This window comes from Varanus komodoensis, unplaced genomic scaffold (assembly GCF_004798865.1).
Source record: "Varanus komodoensis strain SLA01 unplaced genomic scaffold, ASM479886v1 scaffold115, whole genome shotgun sequence".
Taxonomy (NCBI): Eukaryota; Metazoa; Chordata; class Lepidosauria; order Squamata; family Varanidae; genus Varanus; species Varanus komodoensis.
This window is the reverse complement of record NW_025335330.1, coordinates 425,075-443,333: the sequence shown is the minus strand read 5'-3', so window position 1 is coordinate 443,333 and position 18,259 is coordinate 425,075. Positions and strand designations below refer to the sequence as shown.

The 18,259-nt window shown below is 64.1% G+C and overlaps 1 long non-coding RNA gene across 1 annotated transcript; it reads right to left on the bottom strand.

Annotated features, from left to right (window-relative positions):
• Nucleotides 1-6,413: 6,413 nt before the first annotated feature.
• Nucleotides 6,414-16,534, bottom strand: LOC123018766. Its single transcript, XR_006413807.1, has 3 exons — nt 16,523-16,534; nt 7,142-7,144; nt 6,414-6,547 (listed from the first exon to the last, which is right to left on the bottom strand). It is a non-coding gene; the product is annotated as an uncharacterized LOC123018766 (long non-coding RNA).
• Nucleotides 16,535-18,259: the final 1,725 nt, after the last annotated feature.

Genomic DNA, 18,259 nt, shown 5'->3' with positions numbered 1-18,259 from the left:
GCAACACGACAAACACGTCCAGCTCCGTGCTGGTGCCGCGCCCCTCAGCGCCCTCGAGCATGGGGAGTTTGGCGTCTGTGCCTAACAAGTATTTTGGGAGCTGTTTTCGAGTAGGGAAATGCAGCCTTTCATTGTGAAAGGGTAAGGAAGCGCCATTGCCGGTTGTGTGTTGTGCTGTTCCGCTGCACCACACTGCCACCTAGAGGCCACTAGGTGGATTAATCCCTGATTGGTGCTGGGGATGATGGTGGAGCTGTGGTGGGAGGGAGATGTGCCGGGGAACTGCCCAGGAGGGGTCCCTCTTTCCGTGGCTCCCCACACTGCTGCACGCCTCTGAGCGTCCTCCCAGGACAGCCCCATCTCAGGTCCCTGCCCTCGTCTTGGGGTGGGGGGGCGACAGAGAGCAGGCTCTGATCCAAAGAGCATCTCCATGCTGGGGGGCTGTGGGGGGCACCCCGCCAGGCAACACCGCGGCCTGAAGTCCTGCCATGGGCCCAGCACAAGCGGAAGCCCTGCTTCTCCGGCACGGGCGGCCGAGCGAGGTCCTCATGCCCAGAGAGGTGGAGCCCCAAATGTGGCAGCAGGCCTGGCTCGGCACCGCGCGGGCAGTGAAACCGGAGCACGGACACCTGCCGTGGACGCCGGCCTCTCCCCGGGCTCTGCTCCGTGATCTCCCCGCCAGCCAAACATTATTTTTGGATCCCAGCTTCTGCCCTTCTCCCCTCCCTTCCAAAGGGACAGACGGTTCCAGCAGCGAGAACGCGGCAAAGGGCCCAGCTCAGTGCTGGTGCCGTGGGAGCCCAGCCCCCGCCTCCTGCGCCCCTCGGTGCCCTCGAGCATGGGAGTCGCGGCCCCCCTGCCCAGCTGGCCCTGGGCGGCCTCTCCCCAGGCCCCCCTTGGCCTCCTTCCCAGCAAGCTGGGCTGCAGGGTCCAGGCCCCGCGCCGCCTCCTGCGCGCGACCGGCACCCCCGCCCAGGCCCCATTCCAAGCCGTCACGCTTCTTCAGTGCCACGGGATGCCGGCGTCTCAGCTGCCCCCAGATGCGCCATCTCTGGCACGCCCCCTCCCAAGCAGGGACCCCCAGGCCCAAAGAGCCAAAGCCGGCCATTTTCTGGGGCTGCTTCAGAAACGCTGCTGCAACGGAGCTTATTGATCCTTCGAAAGGCAACCATGTCAAGTATTAAACAGCCGGGTGAAATTCTGTAGAGACTGTTTCTCTGGAGCCCCAGGTCTACCCACAGCCCTCGAGGGCCGTGAGGCTGAGGGACGACGGGGGCTCAAACGGGGGCGCAGGCGAATTCCTGCCCGGGGCTCTGCCGGTGAGCCGCCCTCCCGAGGGCAGGAAGGCCTTGGCTCAGCTGCTGGGAAAGTCCTGCTCGCGCCTCCCCCTCCCCCCCCCCCCAGCTGTCAAGGGCCGGCTCTCCATTTCTGCTCGGTGGCCACATTCTCCCTCGGGGACAGCCGGGCCTTCCTTGCCACCTGCCTGCTGGCCGGATCCAGTGACACTCAGCAATGCCCTGCAAGGCCGGCGGTAATGGCGACTCTTGCCGCGGAGGGACTGGGGAACCGGAAGCCCCCGCCAGCCCAGACGAGGACCTCCGCCTCCCCCCCTTCAGACAGGCAGGCGTGCAAGGCGCCCTTGCCCGTGCAGCGCCCCTCCGGGCAGGTTTCGCCTCTTCCCGGCTCCGCGGGGTAACCCCAAGCAGGCAGGGTGGGCCGGGCAGAGCAGGGGCTCCAGCACCCCAGAAGAGCGGGCCGGGGGCTGCTGCCCTGCTTGGACCCCTTGGCCCAGCAGCCTCCCCCTCTGGGGGCGCCTCGCTCGCCTGGGGGGCAGCGTGCTTGGTGGGGAGGGCAGCCTCCGTGTGGCCAGCCCAGAAGAGGGGTGGCATCAGCCAGCTGCCCCCAGCAGCCCGAGGACTGGAGGGCTCAGCACGCCGGTTCCCAGGAGGCCAGCGGGGCTCAGGCCAGGGCGGGCAGGAGCCTCCTCTGGGAGCGCGTGTGGCGGGGGGGGCGGCCCTCCCGCCCCGGCCTTGGAAGGCCTGGCCTGGGGACTGGCCCCGGCCCCGGCCCCGCAGCAGCAGCAAGAGCGCTGCTGACGACGCGCTGCAGGCCGAGCTCCCGGGATCTCTCCCGCGGCCACGTTCGGGCGAGCAGCATCCAGCATTATGCCCAATATCGCCCCCCCCCCCCAGCTCCAAGGCATGGCAGCTGAGCCCCCGCAAGCTGTCGGAAGACGCGGCTCGCCTGGCTCGCCACGCCTGCCGCAGGATGCCCTGCCGGGCGGTTTCCCTTGAGCAGGCTCGGCTCCTCGGAGCAGCGCCGGCCACCGCTTCAGGCTTGCGCAGGAGAGAGCTCCGCAGAGCCAGCTGCCCGATGCCCCCCGGCTTGACCCCGTAGGGAGCCCCCCAGTGGGACCATGCCAAAGGGAAAGGGAAGGGATCGGAAGGAGGCCGGGCGACCTGCCCCGGGCCTGGAAACGGCTGGCAGCCCCGGGCCCAGGCGGGAAGCTCCGCGAGGCGCTGGACCACGCCGCTGGCACGGCGGGGGAATGCCAGGCGCTGGGCGCTGACAGGGGGCTTATCGGGGCGGCTCCCTGAGATGAGCCCCTGGCGCGGCTCCTCCAGGTCGTCTTACAGGCGGCCCGCAAGCGTAATCCATCAGGTCCTGTCAAGATCTCAGCCAAATCCCCCGCGGCCCTGGGCCTAATCCCACAGCCTGGCACTGGGGAAGGGCCGCAGCCGAGCCCCACGCCTCCTCCCGACAGCCGGGCCGGCCCCGCGCCGGCTTGCTCCTGCGGGCCACCAGCTGGGGCGGCTCCGGGCAGGAGGTCTGGCCCGACCCTGGCAGCCCGGGCAAGCTGGAGAGCCCCCTCCCCGGGAGCCGCAGCTGCTGGGCCGTGGACGGCACGGGGCAGGGGCTGCCGTGCCGGGCGAGCCGGGGCTGCTCCCTCGGGCCAGCTCGCCTGCGGGCCCCAACACAGGCCGAGGCAACGGGGGGGGGGCAGTCGGCAAGCCCCCCTGCGGGGACTGCCAAGCGCCCTCGCCTCCCAGGCTCGCCTCCACCGGAGCGTTGGCTTGGGGAGGGGAGGCCGGGCCACCACCGCTCGCGGGCTCCTGCCCCGGCCTCCCTGCTCCCTTCATGTTTCTTGGAGCGGGTGGGATGGCGGGGGGGGGGGCAGGTGTGCCTTCCTGAGGATGGGGGAGGGGCCTCCATGCGCAACCTTCTTTAACGTGCACCTGCAGGATGCGTGTGCAACACACCTGGGAAGCGGGGGGGGGGGTTGGGGGAGGCGCGTGTCACTTTTCCGGGAGGGCTGCAGCGAGAGCAAGGGAGGGGGGCTTCCCGTCCTGGCTCATGCTCTGCTTGCAGGGGGCCGACCACCAGCCACCAGCGGGGCCCCCAGGCGGGGCAGGGATGTGCCTGGTCCTCCTGAAGCCGTCACTGGGCCGTCACTGCACCTCCCGGAAGGGAGTCTCACTGTTGGTTTATTATTTATGCATTTATCTAATTGCATTTGCATACTGCCCCCTGGCCAGGAAGGCTCTCTGGGTGGGTTGCCAAGTTCAAACATATAAGCAGAGACAAAAATAGTGGTATCCTAATAAAAACAGGGCACAATGAAATATGGAATACGGTAATTAATGACAAACTGACAACAGAAATAAAAATTTAAAAAGGGTTAATAAAAGCAAATAAATATAATGAAATTTGGGAAGATGTTGTAAAAGCAGTATTAATAGAGGGTAAAGGTTGTAAGCCTAATCAAGATTATACGAATTTTTGGAGGGGATAGGGATATAATTAAAGAATATTATATATTATTAATTGTTACAATATAAGAATTAAAATGGAGATATTATTGGTCTCCCGGGTGGTGGGGGCACTATATTATTTCCTTTTTTATTCATTAGTTGGGTTTTTGTGTGTAACACTATTATGATTTTTGTATTTAAGTTTCTTTCTGGATTTAAAAAAATAATAAAAGGGGGAGGGGAAACAGTCACAACAGCCAATAAGCAGCATGAATAAAAGCAGTCCCAAGACAGCTAACCAAGCTGGTACTGCAGTGGGATCTTTAATAAGCCTTGTTAAAACTGCAACTTTAACTATTAAAATGCCTGGAAAATCAAAAGGTTTTCCCTGGCACCAAAAGGAAAAAAGAGCAGGTGCCTGGCAAACCTCTCTAGGGTCCTTATTCCAAAGATGGGGAGCCACACCTGAGAAGGCCCTGCTTCTATTCGTCACTCTGCTTTCTTCTCCATAGTGGGGGGGGGGGCTCCTTGAAAAGGACCCCAGGGAGTGACCTTAAGGTCCAGGTCAGTACACGCAGAAAAGGCATTCCTTCCTTCAGGGACCCTGGCAGCTTCATGGGAGGGCCCCGTGGGGCGCAGGGGGAGGGAAATGCCGCCCCTCCACTCCATCCGGACCGTGCAGAATCTCGCCTTGCCGTCTTTCCAAGCTAAGCCATCCCAGCCCCTGCAAGCTCTCCTCCCGAGGAGGCCCCCGCGACGGAGTGCTCGGGCTGCTCTTCTGAGCGCTTGTTCCGCAATATCCTTCCCAGGTACGGTGACGGGAAGGCCACGGACGGTTAGCAAGGGGCAGCAGGGCCTCGGCAGCCCCGTTTCCCGTTCCTTCCTTAATGAAGCCTAGCCAGGAAGCGCTGCGTTCACCGCACCCGCGCTGTGGGCCGGCATTTCGCTCCCCTCGGCAGCAGTGCAAGCTCAGGCCCCTTCGGCTCGTGCACGGAGCTGGGGGCTTTGCTCAACCCGGGCTGCGTGGCCCTTGCTTACGGCCGCCTCGTGCTGCCCAGGCGGAGGGCCTCTGGGAACGCTTTGCGATCCTTTTCGATCGATGCACCCTGGCCGTGCGGTGCCTTCAGCAAGACAACCACCTCACGCCACCTCCCAAATTTATTTATTTACTTAGCATGGATGCCATGAGAATGTAAGAAAAGCCATGCCGGATCAGAGCAGTGGCCCACCCCGCCTGTCCACACGGGGCCAGCCAGCTGCCCACAGGGTCCCCCAGCAGGCTGGGCGCAGCCTCCTCCACGGATCTCTCCAGTCCCCTGTCAAAACCCTCCAACTGCTGGCCAGCCCCACTTCCGGCCGCCACAGTCTGCCTGTGTGTGCCAGGCGGCTTCACAGACGAGCCCCCGGGGTCTAGTCTTAGGGGAGGGGGAGGAAAAAGAGCCCTCGGTGGGGGTGCCGCGCCAGGGCCGGGCCGGGCCAGGCCACTCCAGCCACCCCTTCCCCGCTGCCTCATGAAGTGGGAACGGGAGCCTCGCCTCGCCGGGGCCGCGAGTCCCTCCCGCCCGGCACGTCTGATGTGAGCGCTGCTGCCATGCTCCGCTGGGGTGCTTCGTGGCAGCGCCGGCCACTGGAAGGACCCGCTGGCCTGCAGAGACCTTTGGCCTTGGCGGAGCTGCTGCAGGACTGTGCACAGTAAGGGCAGGAAAGCACTCTGCACGTGCACAGAGGACCAACGCGAGCAAGGCATCCTGCAGAACCACCGCCGCGTGTATCACGGGGCCTCCCCCTGCCACCCTGCTGGGCTCGCCCCTCCTGCCTGCACCCGGGCCGCGGGGGGGCCTTGGGGACGCCGCCGGCGCGAGCAGCCGCTCTCCGCGGCCCCCCCCACGGTGGTCCTTGGGGGCGGCCGGCCTCCCCCCTCCGGGCCAGGCCGCCGCAGCCGGCAGTTCAAGAGCGCCCTCTGTGGGCCCCTCGGGAGGCGGCGCCCCGTCCCGCAGCCCGGCCGCTGGCATCCGGGCGCCGCCGCGCTGCGCTGGCCTTGCGCGGGGCTCGTCGCGAGCGGGTGTCAGACTGGGGCCAGGCGTGGGGTGCGCCGCTCGGGATCGCGCGCTGCAGGCGCGTGGGTGAAGCAGGGTGCCCGCTCTCCCCTGCGTGCTCAGACCGCCCCGCACTGGGCTGCTCCTGCCGAAGCCTGAGCCACTGGGGGGGGGGGCCTCCGCTGCGCGCGGGGGCCGCGGGGGGGGCTGCCCGGCACGCGCTGTGGTGCCTGTGCCTTCTGGGGCGAGAGACCGCAGCCAGCTGACCAGTGGCAGCTCTCAGGGCTGGAGACGTGCAGTCTTCCCAGTTGCCCTCGGGGGGATGGGACTGGGGGCCAAAGCGGCGGCCCGTGGGCAGGCCTGTGGCCCTGGAGCGGGGCCCCAACCCTCCATGCCCCGGCGCCTGCGTTCTCCCCTCCTCTGGCTACAGCAGCCATGTGGGCAACTTCTGTGCTGAAACCGGAAGGCATAGCCAGTCCGCGAAGGAGAAGGGACGGGGATTGCTAGGGCCCAGAATCCCAGGAGAGGAGAGTTGCGAGGGGCCAGGAAGGCCATCGGGTCCAGCCCCTGCTGCTGCAGGACACCAAGTCACACCATCCCACTGGATGACTGTCCAGTTTCTCCATGACTGTCTCCAGTGTGGGAGAGCCGCCCACTCTCCAGGGAGCTGGCTCCGCTGCCGTATTGCTCTGACTGTGAGGAAGCTTCCCCTGATGTCCAGCCTGAATCTGGGCTGTCGCAGCTTGAACTGATTATTCCCTGTCCCACACTTTGGTGTGAGTGAGAATCGCAGACTGGACTGTGGGCCTGCTGAGGACATAATCTCTCTTGCCTTCAGCAAAGCTTTTGACCAAGCGCCCCAGGATGTCCTGATTAGCAAACGAGCCCCAGGGGGGCCAGTGGAGCAGCGACCAGGTGCAGCCACGGCTGGCTGCAGAACAGGACTCGGAGAGAGCTCCTCGGGGCGCCTTCTCAGATTGGGGGGGGGAGGCAGCGAGGGGGGACCCACAGGGCTCAGTCTGGGGCTCATTCATCCTGTGGCGGAGGAAGTGCGGGGCACAATGACCAAATGTGCAGATGACGCAGAACTGGGTGGGGTAGCTAAGACCCCGGAAGACAGAAACAAGATGTGGGGTGACCTTGATAGGTTGGTGCGCTGGACTGAGAAGAACAGAATGGAATCCAATAGGGACAGATGCCAAGTTCTGCACCCAGGAAAAAGAAACCAAATGCAGTGCTCCCAGATAGGGAGCGCTTGGCTCAGTCACGCTGCCGGTGAGAAGGGTCCTGGAAGGGTAGATCACAAGCTGAATACTGATCAGCAGTGTGATGTGGCTGCAAAGGCGCACAAACACTCTTTTGGGCGGCATCAATAGGACATCACTCCCAAATCGTATGAAATGCTGGTTCCACTATACTCAGCACCGGGCAGGCCTCACCTGGCGTCCTGCATCCAGCTTGGCCCCGCAGCGTAAGAAAGATGCAGACAAACGGAAAAGGGCTTCGAGGAAGGTAACGGGGACGGGAGACAAAGCCCTGGAAGGAGAGATGGAAGGGGCTGGACATGTTCAGCCTCGAGAAGAGAAGATGGGGGGGGGCAATTTAATAGCACTTTTCCCGTACTCGAAAGGCTGTCACACAGGAGGGCCAGATCTCTGCCGGGTCACGTCAGATGGGCTCAAGTCACAGGAAGCCAGATTCCAGCTAGGGATCGGGAACGATTTCCCGACTGTTAGAGCCGTGTGACAGTGCAGCCAACGGTCCGGGGAAGGGGTGGGCTTTCCCCTGCGAGAGCATTCCGAATGCAACTGGGCAGCCATCTGAGAGCGCTGGTTTAACTGGAGCCCTGCACAGGCCCTCTGGCCCTTTCGCGCTGCTCTGCTGTGATTCCACGGCTCTAAGCTCACCGCTTATTTCAGCTTGCGCGGGACATGTCCCGGCTTGGGCAAGGTTTCTTCTTTCCCGGGGAGGCCAGGGTGCCAGCCAGCCAGTGGAATTCTGTTAGCCTTAGGCCAACTTGCCACAGCCCAGCCGTCTGATGGGAGCGCCTGCTTGGCCATCGAGGAAGGAGCCTTCATTCCCAGGAGTTTAACGTTGCCCTCTGCATAAGCAGCACATGACGCACTCAGACTTTCCGGGCTCCTGAGCCTCTGTCTGTCCCTTGCTGGGTGACACGCACCAAGGAAACCCTCTCCACGGGGTCCCGGGACTCCCGCATCAGGTCAGGGCTGAAGAACGTGAGGTGCTGCTCGCTGGGCACCCGCAGGGAGGGCACCCTGAGCTGCCTCACTCTAGCGCAGGGGTCTCAAACTTGCGGCCCGCGGGCCAATGGCTGGGATGGGCAGGGCACGGGGGGGGGGGCTGCAGCTTCAAAGCGCCGGCGGCGCCCGGGCCGGCCGCAGGATGAGCGGCCACCGCCACTGCGGTGCTGGAATACTTGATGCGGCCCAGCCTCACCCAGGCTCTACTTCCCGCGGCCCCCAGGTAAGTTGAGTCTGAGACCCCTGCTCTAGCGGCTGAAGGCGCCGATGGGGTGCAACTGCTTGGCGGCTTCCAGAGGAGCTGCTGGTCCACTGGGCATTTCAGCCGCGTTCCCAGGAGCTGCTCCAGCTTCGTAACTTTCTGTCCATCCCTGTACGTTGGGTCGTGATTATTTTAAAACGCTTCACCCCGAAAGGGCCCCCCAGCACGGCTCCTCATGCCAGCCTTCTCTGCAGCAGTAGCACGGAATCGCCTTCCCCGGCTGGGCTGAGGTGGGCTTTCGCTTCACCGTCATCAGCAATATGGCCGAGCGAGATGCTTTGGGGAGGGGGTTGAGCTGCCTGCATGTTAACGTCCCTCATTAAGATCAATTGATGTTTTTTATGTCTCCTCACCAAGACGGAGAGGGGGAAATATCCTGTCTATCGATTCCCAGCCATGGAGGAATGACTAATAGGGTGCGATGGCCTAGGCGAGTTCTTTGTGGGTCTTGTGAGAGCTGCCAGCCAAGGAAACGGAGATGCCTACAGAGCTTGTGATTATGCTAATGAGCCACTGAATTGGTGCATTACACGCCCGATTAAGTACGACTGTGCCAAACCTGAAAGTACTAATAAATTTTGTTTCTAGGGTCAGGAATAATTAAATGATGGATTCTCTGCCATTACTTAGCCTGGAAATTAAAGTTTGACAGCTGCTTGTCTATTCCAATTTGCTTAAATGGCATCCTTCCATCTGAAGGGCTGGGCGGAGGCCGGGAGATGCTTCCGCTGCTTCCTGAGGAGGCCCTTGCCTTGCCGTCGAGGGATCCCACTGAAGGGCCCCGATCTGCGCTCAGGCCGGGCCCTTCACGGGCTGGCCGGTGGAGCGAAAAGGGTGCCCCTTCCACAGGCCACGCGAACGGACCTCCGTCCTGAGTCGACACATCCGTCGTGTTCGTGTTGCTGAACATTTCTACAGTCCTCATGTGCACCGTGCTTTACCAGCTGCATCGCTCCGACCAAGTTCCATGGCCTTCATCCAGTCTATGCCTGCTCTGCAGATGGGAAACTGAGGCAAAGAGATCGTGACTTTATTTTCACGGAGCAAGCATGACATGAGAATGCCGCAGCCCTTCCCCATCTGGCCACTCATCTCTGAGCGTGTGTCTCTGTTCCAGACGCCACCGCAAGATCCACACAACACCACAAGCTTCACCGTCCTCCCCCACTGGCTGCCTCCTGATTTTATGTCCAAATTTTGAAAGGTGCACGACTCCTGAAGAAATGCTGATGAATAAATATTGGGAAACATCTACTCTGTGCAAGAACGCATTCTAGACTGTTTCTGTTTCCTCCCCCTGCCCCCTCGCTTCCCGTTCCTCTCATACTTCGAGTATTTACCCTTTGTGAAAAAGCTGAGAGAAATCCCTAAAACACAGAGCGAGCGAGAGCGAGAGCTTATTCTGGCTAAATAGGCTTGGTGAGGCTTTTCAAGAGTTCCGGCTTTTGTTAACCGTGCTGAGGGCGCCCATACCAACGATAACCTGCAGAACATGCATGGAAAGGGGGAGGACTCCCTCCGGGTCCGGTTTCTTCTTTGTGTGAAGTTGGAAACGGCTCCGCTAGGGAGCTGCTCAGCACGCGGAGCCCTGGACCGCCTCGGGCCAGCGCTTGCTGGAACCTGACGCTCTCCAGATGGAGTGGCCTGCATCGCACAGGATTTCCAGCCACGGACGGAAATGGGGCTAATGGGAGTTGAAGTCCAAGCCATCTGCAGGGCACCCGCTTGGAGAAGGCTGCCATTTGGTTTGTCTCCGTGACTGGAAGCCGTCGGCCTTCAAGATTAGCAACAATTAGCCCCAATCAAAGCGGTCATTTTTCTGCAATGTGCGCGAACGCATGACGGCCGTGGGCGAGAATGACAAATGAGGAATCAGGATTGTGAACCCCACAAGCACTGCCACGCCACCTCAAATGTCGCACTCGTGTGTCGGCGCTGAATCACGCCGGGCCCAGGGCGCTCTGGTTATGCTCCAGCGAGAGCGATGCCCATCGAGGGCATTCAAACCCGCACCTTCCTCTGCTGGAAATTAAGTGCCGGCGCAATCCAGGTCGAATGCCCTTGTCAGAACCACGAGGCAGGCAGAGCTGGGCGCGGAAAACAACCAAGCGCAACGCCTCAGCATTCAGAACCATCGCGGAGAAGCCCCCGCGCGGCCAGTGCCCGGGGCCCCTCGGCTCGGGCGGCCCCGCTCCGGCGAGCCGTCTGTCGCATGAGGCCCGCAAAGGCCGGCCGGGGGCGCTAGCAGGGTCCCCCGCACGTGGCAAGCCGCCCCCGGCCCAGCCCCTCCGCGCCCGCCCTCGCCCCGGGCGCCCGCCAGCGGGAGCGCTTTCCCCGGAGCGCCTGGTCCGGCCCGCGCGGGTGCCCGGAGCCTTCGAGGGGAGCGGCGGGGGGGGGGCGCCGCGGGGAGGGCGGGGGGCGGCGGGGGGCGCAGGGGGCTCCTCGGCAGATGCGCGTCTTGGGTTGGATTCTCAGCGCCGCCGAGGCGAGCGGAGCACAGCGGATCCCCGCTGTGCGCGCCCCGCACGGGGAAGCAACGCGGCAGGGATCGGGCCCCTGCGCTGTTCCCGCCTTGGAAAGAGCAGCCCAGCGGCCCCGATCCGCTGCACCTCCCCTCCCCGCCCCTCGGGAAGGGCACCGCCGCGTTCCGTGCTGACTTTCTGCTTTGCAAAAGGCGGGGCCAGGCCTGGCCAGCGCCGATCCTCCCGCTCCCTGCGCGGGCCCAAGCGACGCCTCCTTAAGGATCCGCGCACTCCCCCCCCCCCCCCGTTTCTTTGCCTCCCAGTCAGCGCAGAGGTCCAGCGTGGATCGCCTCCGACTCTTCACTGCAGTTGCTGCTCCCCAGTCTGCATGTAAAGTACAAGTCGGTAGTTTACATGGCAACCGGGTCACTCTGGAGGAATAGACTGCATTACTGGAGAGGTGCACACAGCGGGAGGCAAAGGGTTAAAGCCCCCAGTACCCCCCAGTATCCTGGTCTGAGTAGCAACACGCGGTTTCCACTGCCAAAGAAGCAGACTTTGCCCTGAGAATGCGTTAATTTCTTCCCCAGAGCCTGTGAAGCGCGAGGGCCTGCGCGTCTGGGCCAGCTTTTCCCAGCCCAGCTGACGAAGCTCGCACAGAGACGCATGCCAGCGCGGGCTCCCGGGAGGCTCTCCTGCGAAAGGGTGGCTGCTGCAGGCTGACCCCTGCAGGAGCCCCTGCCGCACCCCCGGAGCCCCCCGGGGGGTCCGATACCCTCGCCCAGGGCATCCTTCCAGGCCGGGTGGGGGAGGCCCCCCACTGCACTGGCTCTGTCCCTCCTTACCCGGTAGGCTCAGACGTGGTGCTTGGGGATCCCGCTCTGCCCCTCGGGGTTCCTCGGGGGTCAGCCTGGCCCCCAGGCTGCCTGTCATCTACGTGGAACTGCCGCGTGGGATCACCCAGGGCATCGGGCGGGCCGTCACCAGTACCCTGGCGGCACACGGCTCCGCTCCTCCGCTCCCCCTTCCGCAGGCGAGGCTGTGGCCGGGTGACCCGGCGCCTGGCTGCAGCACGGGCTGGAAGGGGGCTCAAGCCAGACAGGATCGAGGGGCCGCGGGCGGGCGGGCGGACGGGCGGGCGGGGGATCTTCAGCCTGTTCCAGACGGGGTCGCTCTCCCCCAAAGGAGCAGGGTCGTAGCTTGGGGGTGCCCCTTGAGCCGCTTTTGTCGCCGAGGCCCAGCTGGCTTCGGGGGCTCAGAGGGCCTTCTAACCAGCTTTGTTTGGCGGCTCAGTGATGCCTCCACCCGCACAGAGACAGGCAGCTATCAGTCACCTCCGCTCTGGCAGCTGGCTGCGGTGCACTCTGCATGGGGCTGCCCCCCCCCCCGGAGACTGTCCAGAAGCCACAGCGGGTGCGAAGCACAGCTGCCAGGCTTAGTAACAGGGACCAGGCGGTCTGACCATGCGGCACCAGCGATGGCCCACTGCCACCGGCTGCCGGTCCCCTTCCAAGCACAATCCAGGGGCTGCTTTTAACCTACAAAGCCCGACATGGCCAGGGACCATCATAACTGATAGACCTCCTCTGCCTGGACGCTGCCATCGAGTCCTGGGCCCTTCTCAGACTGCCACCTCCCACGGAGGCTCAGATGGTGGCAACAAGGAGAAGGGCCTTCCAGGGGTGGCCCCCAGCTGTGGATCGAGCTCCCCACTGAGGCCCACCTGGCACCAACCTGAGTATCTTTTCAGTGCCAGAACATGCATGTCCTTTCCTCTCCTGCAGGGCATTTAGCTGGGACTTTATTCGTTTTTATATTTTCAGGTTCAGTTGGGTTTTATTTTGCTTATGTTTTCCAAATTTTATATTTAAATGTAGTTTTAACATTTTGGTATGGGAATTCTTTCCTGAATGTTTTTATACTGTGGGCCCGCAGCATGTGTGTCAGGCTGCCGGGCCCCAACGCATCTCTGCGACGGCTGCTTTCGTGACTTGCGTGCAGCTATAGCACCTGGCGATCCACCTGGGGCCTGTTCCATGGAAAAGGTGAGCGAGATGGAGAGTAAGCCAAAGGAGAACATACTCTAATGAGGAGAGTGGCCACAAATGTGAGGAAGTGCAGCCTGGGGGCTGGATCCGGGCCAACTCCGTCCAGGGGCTGGCCTTGCAGTGAGTCCTGGGGCCACTCGCCGCACTGCCCTGCTCTGTAGGGAGCTTCCCTGAGCTGGGGGGGGGGGGTCCACCTCCAGCATTCTGCTTTTCCCCCAGGAACAAACTGTCTTCCCCTCACCCCCCCTCCTTTCCAGAGAGCCAAGCCTGGGGGGTTTGCAGCCAGGAAGGGCAGAGAAAAGGACACCCGGGGGCAAAACCTTGGGGGGGGGGGAAGGGCTTTTGTTGCCCCTCCCAAGATGCTCCAGGCAGCAGCTGTGTGGGGCAGGGCTGGGGCTGGGCTGAGCTGGGCTGGGGAGGGGGGATGGGGTCTCCAGAGAGGCTCCCAGGAGGACGGGCATCCCCAGCGGAGGGAGCACAGGGGCCTGCCCTCCCAGCGTGGCCCTGAGTGGCTGGTGTGGCCTTTTGTCTCCCTGCACAAAAACCTTTCTGCTCCAGCAGCTTCGGACAAGGTCCTCGTTAACTCCAGCCCTGCCGGGGCAGCCGCGGTGCGGTGCAAAGAGCCCAGCCCTGCGCCCCAGCCCCGACTCAAGCCTGCAAACCAGCAGCCGGGGGCTCTGCCGGGCGGCCCCGGGCATGCCTCCCCCTGCCTTGCAGCCCGCTCGGCTCGTCCCAGCACGGGAGGGCAGGCCGCCCAGCAGCACGGCTGTCCGGCGAGCTGCGAGCTGCGAGGAGCAGGGCTGGGAGTCCCGGCGCTGGCGAGGGGTGCGTGGGAAAGGAGGGACCTGGGACGCGGCAGGAAGCAGCGCCAGCAAGCCGCTGGCTCGGGGAACGTTGGACTAAGGCGGGTGGCCGGCACTGGCCAAGGCGTTTGCACTCGGCTTGCCAGAGCTCTCTGGCCACCCAGACCCTCTGAAAGCAAGTCTGCCATTGCGCAGGGAGCGGAGAAAACGGAGCAGAAGGGCCTCTGGGGCCTGCCAACGAGGGAAAGCAGCCCGCCTGGAAGCACGCGGCCCTCCTCTGTGGCTCGGGGCCCCTGGCCCGGCCCGGCCACTGGCCACTGCAGCGGGAGGACGGCGGCTGGACATGGGGGCTGAGCCACGGGGGCACGCGGGGCGGGGGCCTCCGGGCACTAAAGGTGACCTGGGGCAGCAGCTTGCTTGGAGCAGGGCCAAGAACGTGCCGGGCTGGCTGGTGGCCGTCATGCGGCCAATGCTTGGAGGGGCCCCTCTGCCCCCCAAGAGGGCCGCTGGGCCAGCCCCCACCCCTTCGCCTCACTGAAGGCTTTTTCAGGAGTGACGGTCCCTGGGGGGGCATGAGATTCAGCAATAAAAGAGCAGGATAGAAAATGCAGCAAGAGCAGCAGTGCAGAAGCGTGTTTTTCAAAGCGGCAGTAAAAACCGTGAGGCACGTTGGAGGGGAGGAGGGGCGCCAGGGCAGAGGGCAGCAGCCGGGAGCCACAGGCCTGGCCGGGCTCCCCACAAGGTTGCCCGGCCCGGCCTCATCCCAAACCTCCGGGGGGCTTCAGGGAAGATCCCTGGGGCAGCCCTGCGAGGGCAGTGCCCTGCCCGGGGCCGCCCTCAGACAGGCCCGGGCCGCCTCGGGCGCCCAGCCCTGCGGGGAGGGACAGCTCCGGCGCGGCTGCCTCTTCGTCGCCAGCGGGGCCATGCGGCACCCGTGCCAGCGCCTGCCCTGTGCAGCCACGAGCCCCGAGGCCGAAACGGCCGGCCTCCCGGAGCCCGGAGCGGCCCGCCACGTGTGGCCGGCACGAAGGCCCCGGCAGGGCTGTGCGCGCCTGTGGCGGAGCGTGAGCCTGGACGCGCTGGTGCGCACCGGGGCACTCGCCTCGCCCGCTTCCTCGCGTGCAGCAATGTAGGTCACCGCGTCCCCCCCCCCCCCCCCGAGGCAGGGCGGAGCGAGTGGCTGGGAAAGCTAATGAAGATCCATAAGCCAGGCGGGCGGGAGCCCCGGAGCACCGGGGCCGGCGCAGCCTCAGAGCCGGTGCTGCAGCAGCGGGACGCACCCGGGCGCATCCTGCTCCAAGGGAGGGCAGCTGAGCAGAGAGGATGGGCTGGGGGGGGCTCCAGACACCCCCTCCCAAGTGGATGCAGCCCCCGGAGAGCGGGTGTGTATCAACCCACGAGTGGCGGAAAGCCAAGCTCTCGGACGAGCCGCAGGAGACACCTCTGTCCAGCCTGGACTGGGAGCTGGTTTACTGCGGGGTTCTTGGGAGGGCAAAATGGTGCGGGGGGGGGGGTCGTCAGCCTCGCTCCTTCGAGGAAAGGGGGGACAGAACCCCGACAAAATGCAGGTCAAAAATGCACATCTCACAGAAGGAGGGCCAGCCGAGCCCCGGGTCCCGGCCCATCAGGCACTGTCCCCCTTCGCAGAGCCCCCGCCCCCGCAGAGCAGAGGAGCCATGGGGGGGCTGCTCCACGACGCTCCGGATGGTAGCAACGCGGGGGGGGTGGGGGGCAGCTGCCTCTTGCCGCCACGCCTGGCCTATCTGCGCACACGTACGCTTCGCGTGACCCTGGGGGAGGCATCGGAGGGCAAAGCGGAACGTGCTGAGCATGAGGCGAGGAAGGGGCAGCCGTCCCGCCACGAGACTTGCCAGCGATCTGCCAGTGGTGCTTTCAGAGCTCCCGGGGTCCCGCAGGGCACCCTTTCCATTCGTCTCAAGTTCCCAGCCCGGGACGGGGCGGCCTCTGGAGACTCGGGACACCACAAGAGATGCGGACGCAGGAAACGCAGCGGAAGCCCTCGGAGCGCTGCGGAGCCGCCCTGCAGAGACCAAGTGTGGAGCCAGGCCAGGGAGCCGTGGGGAGGGGGGCTGAGCTGCCCCTGCCCATGGCAGCCCCCCGCCCACGGGATGCCAGCCATGCCCGCAGCCCTGTCTTGGCAGCACTTGGGCCAGGCCGCGGCTTTGCTTTCCGTGCTGTGGGAGATATTTGAGCAGGTGCTAAATTCTGAAAGCCGAGCAGATCAGAGGCGGGAGAGGAGGGAAATGGGGCCTTTTAGTGGGTGTCTTAAGAGTCCTCTAAGCCTGCCTGAAAGGGGGGGGGTGCAGCTGCAGCCCTGTGGGGGTGCTCTCCTTTGCACAGAGAACTTGAGAAGTGTGCCTGGATTAGACCCATGCCCCTCACCTGCTCACGGTCCATCAGAGAGGACTAGAAGCACGGATGGAATCGTTTCCCAGTGGCCAAGACCAGCTGCCACTTCACGCATACCCAGCGCCAGAGAACGACTGCGCACGAAGCTGCCGCTCCAAAGCGCACCGTGTGCGCAGCCGCGCAGGCCGTGCCTTTCCAGGGGAGAAACAGAGCCGCTTCTTCAAGGGCTCCTGGTCCACCTTTGCAGAGCGGTCAGACTTATTTATTTTTATTTATTTTTCAATTAATATCCTGCCTGTTTTCCTCAAGGGGCTCAAGGCAGCTCACATCATTCTCCTCCTCCATCTTATCCCCACAACAACCACCCCGTGAGGTAGGCTGGGCCGAGAGTCTGTGACTGGCCCAGAGTCATCCAGTGGGCTCCATGGCTGAGCGGGGACTCGAACCCGGATCCTCTGAGTCCCAGTCCCAGCTCTTAACCACTACACCACACTGGCTCGCCCCCCCCCCCGATGTCTCAGTCCTGACCTGGTTTCAGCATCGTGTAGCCTTCAGTGGCCAGAAAGAGTGGAAAGCAGCGTGGCCGGGCCATTCCTTGGGGCAGGAGGGCAAGAAGGAGCTGCAGACACGGCCGGAGGCAGCCCACGGCGGAGGCCCCGCTTCGCCGCTCACCCAGCCCCAGGGCCCAGCCGGCTCCAGCCAAGGGTCTGCTGGATGGTCCCCCGACTCCCGGAATTTCTGAGCATCGTCCAGGCCCGGTGGCCTGGTGGGGCTGACGGAAGCTGCAGCCCGGCACCTCTGCAGGTCGCCAGCCCGGGAAAGGCTTGATCCGTGTGCCTGGGCTTCCCCGCCTGGCCCGAGCACACTCCTGGTGGGGGCCGTGCTGGGAAACCGACTTGCTCAACGCCACGTCCCGACTGAGAGTGGGGTTCAGCCCCCGCCCCGGTGCTCCACATCCCGTCCCCTACCCATGAATGCAGCCGCACTGGCTTCGGAGTCCAGTGCACTCCGAGTGACCACGGCTCCCCCTCCCACGCTCACAGGGGCGCCCCTCAGGCCGGCCTCGGCTGCCCTGCCAGGTCCCGCCTCTGCTCGGACTCGAATCCTCCAGCTCCGTCCGCGCTGCGGCCTCGGCACCTGCCCAGGGCAGGGCAGGGCAGGGCAGGGCAGGGCAGGGGGTCCGCCGCCCACTGTGGGGTGAGGGCCACCTTGCCACGAAGGCAGAGCTCGGCCAGGCCCCCTTGCTTTCCTCCGGCACTTCTGCAGTGGCCACGGAGGCTCCCGAGCACCCGCAGGAGGCCTGGCTGCGCGTAGGCGCTGCTGGTGGCCCCACTTGCGGGTTCCCTTCCGGAGGAGCCTTTTCGTGCGTGTGGCAGGTGCAAAGCCACGCTTAATTGTGTAGCCAGTGTGTTTCCAAGTTTTAATTGCAATTGTAATTTGTAATTGCATTTGTTTTATTTATTTATTGCTGTGAGCCGCCCCGAGGCTACGTAGCAAGGGGACGGCATGTAAAAACTTTAAATAAAGAAATAAAGCGCTTCCAGCGTCTGGTACGAGGGCTGCAGATGGAGTCCAAGGAGTGCTTTCCAGAATGGACCTGGAGCCAGGCAGGGCTTTTCCCACGCGATCCCCGCTCTCTCAGGGGTCGAAGGCCAGGGGGCATGGCAGGCAGCACGAGCGTGCGAAACACGCACAGGTTGATTCCACCCGCTTGCGCTGGCAAACAGCCCGGGCCAGCTGTGTGCCGGCCGGACGCTGGGCCCCTCATATCTTGGCAATGGAGTCCCCCGAGGAGCCCCACGCCCGGGCCTTTGTGGCAGACGGGGGGAGCAAGCTGGCCGGGCTAAGGGGCCTCTTGCTCTTTTCCGGGGCACGGGCTCCGAGGGGCAGTCAGGTGCGGGGTGCTGGGCCGGCCACGTCCTGGACGCATTCCAGGCCTCGCTTCGCCAGGATGGATGGGGCCGGTGGTTGCCCGGTCCTCTGGGCCAGCCAGCGCCGCGGCTTTCTCGGATTGTTCTGCAATTAACTGCCTTTGAAGAGGGGAACAGAAGACGCTGCAGGGCTGCCGAGCGACTGTCCGGCAGGCCCCGGCCTGCCACTCAGGCCCAGGGCCCAGGCTCGCCCGGAGAGCAGCCGGTGCTTCCCCATGGGCGCCTGCAACGTGCCCCCAGCCATGCGGAGCAGCTCTGGAGCCCCGGCGGGGGCGGGGGGGCGCGCAAGGCGCGTGTGCAGGAGGGCAGCCGAGTCTGGCCCGGAGCCCCCGCC